The sequence below is a fragment of the Grammomys surdaster genome, unplaced genomic scaffold, assembly GCF_004785775.1.
Source record: "Grammomys surdaster isolate TR1022 unplaced genomic scaffold, NIH_TR_1.0 63, whole genome shotgun sequence".
Taxonomy (NCBI): Eukaryota; Metazoa; Chordata; class Mammalia; order Rodentia; family Muridae; genus Grammomys; species Grammomys surdaster.
The window spans coordinates 18,522,908-18,536,678 of NW_021604565.1; the positions used below are offsets into that span (position 1 = coordinate 18,522,908).

Below are 13,771 nucleotides of genomic sequence, written 5' to 3' on the forward strand. Positions count from 1 at the left end.
AGTGATTAGCTTAATAGTCCCTAAATTGGCTCTATCCCAATTTAGTTCAAAAGTCTGACCTCACTTTTTCCTTGTCACCAGGCTGTAGACAATGATCAAGTCTTTTCCTTGAGTTTATCATCTACCTTGTGGTCAGAGAGATCATAGTTTGGGGTATTTAGAAAAAGCCCCTGGAGAAAATGTTTGATACTTGCTCAGATGGTGCCTGTCTTATCTTCTGTTCCACATTTAGCCTCACATCTAACTAACTTGGAAGGGAGAATTTTGCATCTCTCTAGTCCTGAAATATGAAGATAAACAGACTCTAAGACATTTTCAATTACCCGTTGGTTAAAACGTGGGTCTGTGAGTATGTTTGTTTTTGCTTTGTTTGTTTGTTTGTTTGATTTGTTGTTGGTAGGTTTGGGGGTTGTGTGAAGCTTTATGATCTTCCTGTATTCTATGTGGGCTAAAAGTATGGATATTCTTTCTAAACCAAATATCTTTTCTTGCTAGACCTCTTGAGGGCTCCAAGGAGACCTGTTACAGTCCCAGATTTTAGAGTATTTCTGCGAAGTTTCTCACTACTTCAACATTGCTAGGTACATTGTATATTTCCAGATACACTAGATGACAGATGGACAGCCATTTTAAACATTAGCTTCTTAGAATAGTAATGTAAAGACATATCTTCACCATCTCTGATACTAGACCAACCAATTCCACATTTATTTATAACAATATCCTATTTATAACATTTTTTTCAAGAACTACTTTCTGTATTAGATACTTTCCATTTTGAATGATAGAAAAGTAACTTGGTATTAATTAAAGGAACTCAATGTCTTTTGTATGTGTCACAAAAAAAAATCATTTTTTTTGTCAAAAACCAGCCAGCTATATTGCATAAATAAGCTTAGGAAGATTGAAATTAACATACTTGAGTGATGTTATCATATATAAATGTACTTTATTTCCACACACAAATTCTATTATGTGTCATTTTTATTATGATAGTAGTATCATCAAAAGGAAAGAATGCAGTCTTGTCTATTGGAATACATAGACTTGCTATGTTCCTCTGTCCCTTCTTGACCTCGTTAAGAAGGTCCTAGTGCTAAAGAGGTCCCTGTTGCCTGCAGATGATGGCAATGTCTGTTGCTCAGAAACATGGTCAAAGTGGTTGGCCAGTGCTGGTCAAAGGAGCATTTCAGTTAGGATCAGTGAGTCCTTCAGGGCTGTGGTACAGCCTAATGACTATATACTTGAAAATTGCTGAAAGAATGAATTTTATATTCTTTTTGTAGTTATTCTATAAAATGATAACCAAATGAGGTAATGAAAATATAATTAGCTATGTTTGTTCATTTCATAATGTGTATATCAACAAATCTCAATATATTTATATATCTATATGTCTGTCTATCTATCTATCTATCTATCTATCTATCTATCTATCTATTTACCTATCTATCCACCAATCATCTATCTATGCTGAGCATGAATAAGAAGGCCCTGGTGTAAGGAAACATGCATATGTTTTATTTTTAATTAGAGTTCATTAGGCTGAAGAGGTGATGAATAGTTAATCTGCTCTGAGCTCCTGGTGAGTGATCACTCTTCTTGCCACCCATCAGAGTTCTCTGGATTTGAGAATGAAACACACACATGCACATACTCATGCACATGCACATCCAGTGTTATTCTTAATATGCCATACTAGCTCAACAGCTGGGCTTCTCCCTAACTCCACAAGGCTAACCCACTTTCCCCTCTGATATTCCAGAGTTAACACCTTTTAAAATCGATATTTCATCTCTGCTACTCCAGACCAAATCGGGGAAGTGACCCTTGGGGCCACTTTCTTGGATTATTATATGTTGGTGGGTTTTTAAGTTTAACCTTTCTGTTTACCTGGCATGTGACTTTCTCCTCCTCTCCCTTCATCCCTTGTCCAGGGAATCTAAAATCCCTCCTCTGTCTCCCTGCCCAGCCATTGGGCATTGGCAACTTTATTTCCCAATCAGAGCCAACTGGAGACAGGCTTCCTTTAGCCTATGTGTAGGACACAGCAATTAGCATGAGAACACAAGCCACTACATGCTGAGGAGAAATTATAGATCCTGGTGTGAAAAATAAAGGTAAAATTTTACCATTGGTAAACTAAAGAGATAGAAAGCTTTATGTAAAGGCATAAGTCTTAAGTTTGTAAAGGAAAGGGAGAATTTGAAAATCCTGAGGAGGCTACATTTTTAAGGAGAGGGCCTTTCAGGGCCACGTGGACAGGTATCTGATGCTATTGTGATAACAGTTGAGACAGTCTGAGTTACACAAGAGTCTTGTAAGTCATTACCAAATCCCCGAGGCAAAATGAGTACACTCGAGATAGTGATGATTATAAAGGCTTCATTTTCAAGAGAGACAAGTTCTCTTCTCAGTGCACTTTTATTTCTAGTAGTTTTCTATGTTCTTGCCTAGGAAATGTCCTCTAAAGCAGATTTGAGACCATTCTCAGTATTACTGTAGTATTAAGCTTACATATGGAAATAGACAGATATTAGGTACCAACAGGCACTGACAACTGTTATTATAAAAAAAGATAGGAGGACTGGTTAGACATCAAAACAATCCAGGCCAGAAAGTCACCTAATTGTACATTAGAATCATTAAAGGAGCTTTTAAAAACCACCAGTGGGTGGGCCCTTTCTTCATGGTTTAAATGTAATTTGCCTGTGCTTGCTTGGTATTAGTACATTTAAGAAGCTTTCCAGAGGATCTGAATGTGCTTAAGACACCAGAACCACTCTTATAAGGATGATTGCCATCAAGCACGCAGAAGAAGGCCACAGTCATATAGTTACATTGATTAAGAGCATATACATTTTCTCTAACAGCCTCCTATCATTTGCCTAGTTTAGTCTGATACAAAGAAACCTGGTAGTAGGAATTTTGCAAAGTAAAAAATTTCAATGAAGTTCTCTTCCTGTTCTTGGATAAAGGAGCAGAAGGTGACTTGTAGAACAATAGCAAAGGACAGGACTACATTTCTATGTTGCGTTTGTCATTGTCAGGAGACCTGACCCAGAGGTAAAGGCCAGTGTGCAAAGGCAACCAGGTCCTACAGAGAAAACAGCATTCAACTAAACTTTCTGACTTTCTACATGCACAGAAAGAAGGGCTACACACACTGAGTTCAGAATCCAGTGGCACTGGGTTCGTATTTGTCATATGTGGTTGCACTAAATGCTAGTGAGAGGTACATACATTTTGGAGAAACATTTGTTGTTCCTTTGAGTCAAAAGATCAGGTATCTTATGTCATCCCTGGTCATACATTTTGTTCACTGCCTGGCATTCATCCTCTGATCCTTTCTTCTAAGGGTCATCCTGACAACAATGCTGGAGATGTTCCTCTCTTTGTCAGATACTGTACTTGTCATCTTGAGGCCACTCCCATGGCTGCATGTTTAGCACCTTCTAAAATTAAATCTGGGGAACAAACTCACTGTGATCATTCCCTGTATTGGGCATTATTTCACGTGCAGAACATCTATCTGTCTTGGTTCTGGTAAAGAACCACCAGTGTGTTTAGTGTGCATCTTCAGTATCACTGGAAGACACTAGTTTTTCATATTAAGTCTGTATTAAAAATTATCCTTTTAGGGATGTGGAACATATCTGCCTTGCTGGAGACACAACTCCCTTCTTCCTTCCTTAGATCTGCTGTTCCAGACCACATCTGATACCCAGAGACAGCTTGACTCTCAGGAGGTCCAGGCTCACAGATGAGACCTCCACACCCCAATACCTGGGCTAACTGGGACACCAATGGGACCTTGTGGACACAGAACCTATCTGCTCTGCTGGAGACACATCTTCCTTGAAGTCGGCAACTGTGTCCAAGGGCAGATCAGATGTTTCAGTTCACGCCGACCCCCACCCCGTCCACACCCAGAGACAGCTTGACTCCCAGGAGGTCCATCATAACCATACTCACAGGAGGGACAGGCTCCAGTCAGAGATAGCAAGGCCAGTTAACATCAGAGATAACCAGATGGCAAGAGGCAAGTGCAAGAACATAAGCAACAGAAAACAATGACACTTGACACTGTCAGAACCCAGTTCTCCCACCATAACAAGACATACCCTAACACACTAGAAAAGCAAGATTAGGACATAAAATCCCATATCATGAAGGTGATATAGGACATTAAGGAGGACATAAATAACTACCTTAAAGAAATACAGGAAAACACAGGTAAATAGGTAGAAGCCCTTAAGGAGGAAACATATAAATCCCTTAAAGAAATACAGAAAAACACAAACAAGTGAAGGAATTGAACAAAACCATCTAGGATCTAAAAGTAGAAAGAGAAACAATAAAGAAATCACAAAGGGAGGCAATCCTGAAGATCGAAAACCTAGGAAAGAGATTAGGAGTTACAAATGCAAGCATCACCAAGAGAATGCAAGAGATAGAAGAGAGAACCTCAGTCATAGAAGATACCACAGAAGATATTGACACAATAGTCAAAGAAAATCCAAAGTACAAAAAGCTCCTAACCCAAAACATCCAGGAAATTTAGGACACAATGAAACGACTAAACTTAAGAATAATAGGAATAGAAGAGAGTGAAGATTCTCAATTCAAAGGGCCAGAAAACATTTTCAATAAAGTCATAGAAAACTTCCCTAACCTAAAGAAAGAGATGGTCATAAACATACAAGAAGCCTATAGAACACTAAATAGATTGGACCAGAAAAGAAATTCCTCCCATCATATAATAATAAAAGCATCAAATACACAGAAGGAAAAAAATGTTAAAAGCTGTAAGAGGGAAAGGCCAAGTAACATATAAAGGCAGATCTATTAGAATTACACCAGACTTCTCAATGAAGACTCTAAAAGCCAGAAGATCTTGGACAGATGTCATGTAGATCCTAAGAGAATACAAATGCCAGCACATGCTACTATACTCAGCAAAACTCTCAGTTACCATATATGGAGAAACCAAGATTTGACAAAACCAAATTTAAACAATATCTTTTCACTAATCCAGCCCTACAGAGGATAATAGAGGGAAAATTGCAACTACACCCAAGAAAAACCAAGAAATTAATCATCTCACAACACGATATAATACCACCTCTAACAACAAAAATAACAGGAACCAACAATCATTGGTCTTTAATATCTCTCAACATCAAATCAATTCCCCAGTGAAAAGGCATAGGCTAACAGACACAATGTAACAGCATTTTACTGCATACAGGAAACAAACCTCAGTGACAAAGACAGACACTATCTCAGAGTAAAAGGTTTGAAAACGTTTTCCAAGCAAATGGTCCTAAGAAACAAGCTACTACCCAATCTAATATGAATAAAATAGACTTTCAACCAAAAGTTATCAAAAGAAATGTGGAAGGACACTTTATACTCATCAAAGGAAAAATCTACAAAGATGATCTCTCAATTTGGAACATCTATCTCCCAAATGCAGGGCTCCCACATTGTAAAAGAAACACTACTAAAGCTCAAAACACACAATGAACCTCATACAATTATAGTGGAGATTTTAACACCCCCCCCTCACCAATGGATAGATCATGGAAACAGAAACTAAGCAGAGACACAGTGAAGCTAACAGATGTTATGAACCAAATAGATTTAACAGATATATACAGAACATTTCACCCTAAAACAAAAGAATATATCTTCTTCTCAGCATCTCATGGTATCTTCTCTAAAACTCACCACATAATCAGACACAAACAAGCCTCAACAGATACAAAAAGACTGAAATAATCCCATGCATTCTGTCAGATCACCACAGACTAAGGCTGGTCTTTAATAACAACAATAACAACAGAAATCCCACATATTCATGGAAACTGAACAACTCTCCACTCAATGATAACTTGGTCATGGAAGAAATAAAAAAATAAATTAAAGACTTTGTAGAATTTGACAAAAATGAAGGCACAGCGTATCTAAACTTATGTGATACAATGAAAGCAGTGATAAGAGGAAAATTCATAGCACTGAGTGCCTTCATAAAGAAATTGGAGAGATCCTACACTAGCAACTTACCAGCACATCTGAAAGCTCTAGAACAAAAAGAAGGAAACACACCCAAGAGGAGTAGATGGCAAGAAGTAATCAAATTCAGGGTTTAAATCACCCAATTATAAACAAAGAGAACTATACAAAGAATGAACAAAACTAAGAGCTGGTTCTTTGAGAAAATCAATAAGATAGATAAATCCTTAGCCAAACTAACTAAAGAGCACAGAGACAGTATCCAAATTAACAAAATCAGAAATAAAAAGGGATACATAACAACAGATACTGAGGAAATTTAAAAAATCATCAGATCCTACTACAAAAACCTATACTCAACAAAGCTGGAAAATCTAGATAAATGGATGGTTTTCTAGACAGATACCACGTACCAAAGTTAAATCAGAACCAGATATACCATTTAAACAGTCTCATAACCCTTATGGAAATATAAGCAGTCATTAAAATCTCCCAACAAAATAAAAAACAAAAAACAACAAAGCAAAACACCTCAGGGCCAGATGGTTTTAGTACTGAATTCTATTAGACTTTCAAAGAAGACCTAATACAAATACATTTAAAATATTCCACAAAATAGAAACAGAAAGAACAGTACCTAATTTGTTCTATGAAGCTACAGTTACACTGATACCTAAACCACACAAAGTCCCAACAAAGAAAATGAACTTTTTCATTCAAAATCAGACCAATTTTGATTATGAATATTGATGCAAAAATACTCAATAAAATCCTCACTAACTGAATCCAGGAACACATCAAAATAATTGTTTACCATGATCATATAGGATTCATCTCAGGAATTTAGGAATGGCTCAATATATTGAAATCCGCCAACATACTCCACTATATAAACAAACCCAAAGGAAAAAAAATCACACAATCATGTCATTAGATGCTGGAAAGGCCTTTGACAAAATACAACACCCCTTCATGTTAAAAGTTTTGGAAAGATCAGGAATTCAAGGCATATACCTAAATGTAATAAAAGAAACATACAGCAAAACAACAGCCAACATCAAATTAAATGGAGAGAAACTTGAAGCAATCCCTCTAAAATTAGGAACAAGAGGCTGCTCACTCTCTCCCTATTTATTCAACATAGTATTTGAAGTTCTAGCTAAAGTAATCAAAGAACAAAAGGAGGTCATTGGAAAGCAAGAAGTCAAGGTATCACTATTTGTGAATGATATGATAGTATACTTAAGTGACCCCAAAAATCCTACCAGAGAATTCCTAAACCTGATAAGCACTTTAAATTCAGAGACTACCATACCTTGGCATCAATCTCATCTGCATATACCAAACCCTGGCACTATTGCTGATGCCAAGAACTGCTTGAAGACAGGAGCCTGGTAAAGCTGTCCTCTGAGAGGCTTTACCAAGCACCTGACAAATACAGATGCAGATACTCAAAGCCAACCATTGGACTGAGCCTAGGACCCCAATGGAAGAGTTAGGGGAAGGACTGAAAGAGCTTAAGGGGATTGCCACCCAATAGGAAGAACAACAATATCAACTAATGGAACTGCTCAGAGCTCCCAGGGACTAAACCAAAGAGAATACATGGATAGGTCCATGGCTCCCATTACATATGTAGAAGAGGATTGCTTTATCTGGCATCAATGGAAGAGGCACTTGGTCCTGTGGAGGCTTTTTGCCCCAGGGAAGGGGATACTAGAGGAGTGATGTGGGAATTGGTGAATGGGTGGGGAAGCCCTCTCTTATAGGCAAAGAGGAGGGGAGATAAGATGGAAGTTGGTGGGAAGAGTTACCGGGAAGGGAGACATTTGAAATGTAAATAAATAATATAATTAATTAAAAAAGATACAAAAAATGATTCTTTTATTACTTCCTCTTTCACTAACATAGCATAATTTTGGTTATTGAGTGTCTTCTGTTCTGAAGATGTTCATTTTTCAATGTGATTATTACTACAATTTCAAAATAGAGACTCACTAGTTATGTCATGGGAATATTTGACATAGTTGAGTTTCTGCAGGTGAGAAAGTTCTGGAAGAGGTTTGCATATAAAAAGAAGTGAATATTCAATCATTAGATTTGAGGAACTCCAAAATTCAAATATCATATGGAAGTAATTTAGATACCAGTAAACATTTTCTTTGACATTTCTTTGTTAGTAATTTGGGTTTGATGAAGTTTTCATTTGTCACAGGGACTGTTTTAGATAGTGATGTAAAATAATAATCATTTATTGTTATCTTTATTGTTACTGAGGGCTGAAAAACCTGAGGTATGGTTTCCTCAGGGTCTCTTAGGACACTGTAGTTTCCCAGTAGCTGGGTCAGGGTCTTGGCAAACATTCTACACTTACATCCACCAACTGCCAGGAGGCTGTCACCTCAGCTCTTCCAGCTTCTTCCTTGAGCCTTGATTCTAGCTTAAGAGCAGCCAGATATGGAAAAGGTGCCTGAGGGTCCAGATACATGTGCTTCAAGAAAGGACCAGTCGCAAGTCACACTCTTTTAGAAAACCTGGGTATAATAGTCATTTCAGCTCCATTCAGCTTCTTAGGAGGCAGGTAGACTTGTTTATAATTCAAGCAAGAGGGATTCTATTATAGCTCTGATGGGAGAAATAGCGTAGAACTCTCTTATAACCACCACAGTCATACTTCATTTTTAAACCTTGATCTCAGTACAGACAAAACCCCAAATACTTTGGTTCTGGTCAAACCTGTAATTTAGGTCAGTGACCATAACAAATACAATTTGCCTTTAGAACCATTTCAAACATATGGTTCTGTTTGTAGTGTGCAATTCCCAGTGGTGGCACTTCATGAACCATTGTTCAAGCACCACTTACGCTGTGGAGCTTGTTAATGATGACCTCTAGAGATTCTGGCTGTTTGGAACCCGTTGATAGGTCTGTGGCTGATGGCTTCCCACCTTTCCAGCTCTGTGGGTCCTGAGGTTTCCAGTGGGGTTTCATAGCTGGAAGCCAACCTAACCACCTAGAAATACAGACCAGTAGAAGGAGTATGCTTAAAAGAAAAGGGAACTACAGACTTCTTTTCTTCCATTCTGAGAACTAGATATAAAACCTCTTAAGTGAGAGGCAGCAATTTCCCCAAAGCATACTCCTTGCACTCTTAGTTCACAATTGATCTGATTGCTTTCCCACCCAAGTTCTTCCTTTATCGTTTTTCTTATCATTCCTGTGTAGGGGGAGCTTATTTTCTCTAATGTATCAGGGTCTTTCTTACCATCTTTAGGTCTTGACTCAGGGGTCAGAAACTAGCAACATTTTACTGAGGAAGTCAACCCTTTGGCCACAATTGAAATGTTCTCCTGCAATTTGTATATCCTTATTTTATGTTTTATTGTTTTTAATCTAATCTTCTACCTGCTAGTATAGATATCAGTATTCATAAATTTCCCTTCCTACATTCTTCCAGGGCTGGTATTTGTCACTGATATAAGGGACATAATGGTGGTATGTCATGTTTGATTCTAAGCCTCACTATGGCTTTCTTGGTAGCTGGGGCTCTTATTTTTAAAGCTGTGGCTTTCCACTGAGGAGGCTACGAAGAAACCTACTTGGCAAAAACAGGTTATGATGTGGCCAGATGACCTATGAGTGATCTTGGAAGTAGATCCTCCAATCAGATGGTTACTTCTGGGACTCTTGTCTGTAATGTGACCTAACTACAGATTTGATTCTCCCAGCCAGATTCCTGACCTTCAGAAGCTCTATGAAGAAACTAACTCTTGTTATTTTAAGCTGTTAATTTGTAATGCAAATATTAAACATAATCCCCCTCTTGTCTTTTCCATAATCTTTCACCTTTGAAGGCGTGCGTCTTAGGATTTTATTGCTGCAGAGAGACACCATAACCATGGCAACAATTATTATTTAACTGGGGACTATCTTACAAGTTAGAGGTTTAGTCCCTTATCATCAAGGCAGGAAGCACGCTGGACGACATGGTGTTGTAGCTGTAGCTGAGAATTTTACATCTGGATCCACAGGCATCAGGAAGAGAGTGCTGGCTTGCGCTCTGGAAATCCTGAAGCTCACCCCAGTGACACACTTCCTCCAAAAAGGCCACACCTCCCAATAGTGCCACTCTCTATGAGCCTGTGGGAGCCATTTTCTTCAGACTACCCCAGTATCTAACCGATGCTGAATGAGCTTGGTCCTTAATGCTCTTCACTGTTTCTCATGTATCCCATTTGCTTTTGCATGAGAAACTTGTGGGTCCATTGACTATCTTACCTTTTCATAAACTTGAAAGGTTATTATATAATCTTCATACAATGTCAATATACACAGACATAAATGCATACCTCTTTTGATTTTCTCTCTCTCTCTCTGTCTCTCTCTCTGTCTCTGTCTCTCTCTCTCTCTCTCTCTCTCTCTCTCTCTCTCTCTCTCTCTCTTTCTCTTTCTCTCTCATGCACACACACACATTTGGGATGCTAAATATGTCTTATGTCAGAGGGGTTTTCACCTCCTAATTAAGTAAATGCTTTGGATGGTGTGCTAGCCTGCCATGTCTAGATGCTATTTACTTTTAGTATAAAATACGATATAATCCAGTAAACCTTTTCACCTTGACAGCTTCTGTAGGAAGCCATCTCCTGTTCAGAGTGTTGTCTTTTGCCTAATCACTTCTCACCTTCTGTAAAGTCAATGTGCTTGATCTCTGGGAGCTATACAATATTTTTTCCATAGGTTATTCCTGTTGAATATCTGGGATGTGATTTTTTTTTCTTCTCCTTAGAGGGCATATGTTATAAACTAGAATTTCATGCTAGTTAACTGTCTCTGAAATGTATGTAATTTTGAATTTTGGATCTCTACAGTCTAAATTATAGCAGCTGGTTTTCTGTAGAAAAGTGCTAACTACATAGTGAATCGTAAGGTAAACCAGGCAATTGCCTTGCTCAGGTGACTATTTTTGGCAAAGAACAAAAGGTATAAAATGTTAGTGAAAATATTCCAGGAGATTAAAATTTTTTTTTTCCATAGCTGAGGATGGAACCCAGGGCCTTGCACACTGAGCTAAATCCCCAACATTCCAGGAGATTAAAATACACATGTCTTGCCTGTGTGGTTCTCTTCTAGACTTATCCCTCCCTGTAGGCGGATTCCACGACCCTATCTCCATCAGAGTATACTCCCTTTGCTCTCTCAACCTTTTGATTTGAATTTGATCAGAAATGAAACAAGTACAGCTCAGTCACTGAGTCCTTGGTTCAGAAAAGCCTAATGTCTCATGTTGGCCATGTGGCAACCTTCATTTTAAGTGCCTGCCCTCAGGCAAGATGTGGTTGGCCTATGCTACTTGCTACTTGATGGCAGTAATAAATATTTTAATACCTCTTCTTTCTTCTTCCAGCATTCACCTCTCTACCAGGCAATTGCTTGTTAGAGACACCTACCCTTTCTCTAGGGACAGTGGGGGTTGGGTTGGGGATGGTAGTAGTGGTGTATCCTAGACAGGAAAGTCTTCTTGCCCTGTAAACTAGATGTGGATGAGTTGAGGATAAAAGATGATATCCTCAAACAAAACTGACCTTCTGGACACAGTACAGTACTTTCCCTGGTACATTCCATTAAATACTTCCTGTTAGACAAGACATGAGCTATAAGATGCTTTTGGCAGATGAGCTGCCCAAGGCTACAACTGGCTTTACAGCAGAGGCCTTGTAGACTGTCTTCTTTTCCTCACTCCCAGACTCAGACAAACATGCTTGGAAAAATTCTTATAACCTGTGGAGGATTTTCCTCATCTGGTTCTGTTCTGGGTGATGGTGAGATCAGGATTTAGGAACCGTAGCCATCTCCTGTTTAACCCTTAGCCTCTACCATGAAACTGCATTTGCAGTCCCAGCTACCCCTACCCAGTTTCTCTGCTCAAGGTCCAAAGTCAGCTAAGTAACTGGTTAACCTATTCCTTCACACATCTCCATAGCCTTTACTTTTTCTACCTTATTTCCTTATAATAAAATAGAAAAACATGAATTTAACCTTTACAAAGCAGCGATAAGTGCAACTTTGCCTTTAACCTACTTCACTCCTACCAAAGATGGGAAAAACAATTAACAATTTTATGTTTTGTTTACAGTACTGTAACCTGGCAGGAGTTTTAATCTTCTTAGACAAAATGGGACCCCAAGTTGCCACAATTGAAAGTTTTGCGGCTGTGTAGTGGTTGTTTCTGGAAACTGTACCTTTTTTAGCAGCATGCATCTGTTTATTTGTATCTGTTCTTGGATCTGTTTAGAAACTTTTATGGGAGGAAAGCAGAGGCTAACAGGTTTAGGCACTGTGCCATGAGCTTCTTCTCCCTCACTTTTACAATGCATACTTCACCAAATAAGATAACTGTTAACACAAAAGAACGTACATACGTGTGAGCCAGTAACAGTGGCTTTATTTCCTTGAAGATACTTTTTTTTTTTAACTTTTTAGTGAATGATTAGCAGCTCATTACGAAAATAGGAAAGCACAGGTGAGGTTTCCACAAGACCCCAGTGCTCTTCAAAATAGAAACACCTTGAAATTGCCTCTTGGGCAATGCCTGTCAATCTGGAACAATTCAGGTTCTATGTGGAAACGGGGAGTGGTTTGTTTTATCTGATTCTTTGTGGTAGAGGCACTCTCCAAATAAACTGAACAGTGCTCCACTTTTTAAAAAGAAGCTGAAGCATCCTTCAGTTCCCTTAAAAAGTTTTCTGAGACCAAAGCTTTGGGGAAGGGGGACGTTGATATTGTAGAGGTGAGAAGATAGGCATTAAAATGACCATATGACTCTCCCCCTAGAGGCATTGCTGCTGTGTCACATGTTTGTCAGTAGGTGCAGAGAGGAGACAGGTTATGTTTATGCTCAGTGTTAATGATGTATGGTCATCTGAATTAGTAACCTAATATTCCTTGAAAAAAGTGAGCTTTAGATGACTACCTAGCACCTACCATCTGACTGATTCCCAGGGTGGGGAGCAAGCCAGCTAGAAGAACCCCAGGTAGGAGTGAGCCTGAGACAGATGACCCTCTCATGGGGCTACTTGGTGGGCCAGAGGGAAAAGAGTGAAGACAAGACAACCAGACCAGTACCATGGGGCCAGGACAGGGAGCTAGGCTGAGATGGCCACCAGTCCAACTTCTCACAGGCCTAGGGGACAGAACATGCCTGAGATGACCCTTGTCTGGTACCATAATTCAAGAGCTGGGTATAGCACTCCTGAGAATATTCCTGAGATGACTCAGGCGCTCAGAGACCCCTGGGCTTTACTAAGAGAAACAAGTAAGTGGTAGAGAATTGGAAAGAGAAATAGAAAGGTGTGGGCACAATGAATAGAGCTGTTGCTGGTGACTCAAGTGTGTGAATAGCCAATGACACCACCTGGGACCATGGTAGAGTCCTGTGCTGCCATCAGGGCCATGTCTGAATCCATGGCTTTACAGCAGCAAGAGTCTGTTACCACAAAAGTCCAGACAGACTTCTCTGATCTGGGCTGCCACCTGGATATGTGCTTATGTTTGAGGGCTGTGAAGAACTGGCCCCACACCTAGGTAACTGCAGTACATCCCATCCCCCTATCTCCACCAACATCATTGGAGTTGGGCTGAACTGGCCCCGAGAGCATAAGTTTGGGAGAGACAGCTTTGTCTCTCTTCTGCTGCTGAGTGGCATTGGTGAGGGAGAGATGTCCTCTTCTCCTTTCTTTGTCCGTCACCATACATA

The 13,771-nt window shown here is 39.2% G+C and overlaps 1 pseudogene; it reads left to right on the plus strand.

Moving 5' to 3' along the window:
* The first annotated feature begins 12,838 nt into the window (after window positions 1–12,838).
* On the plus strand, window positions 12,839–12,958 carry LOC114622079 (annotated as a pseudogene).
* Window positions 12,959–13,771: the final 813 nt, after the last annotated feature.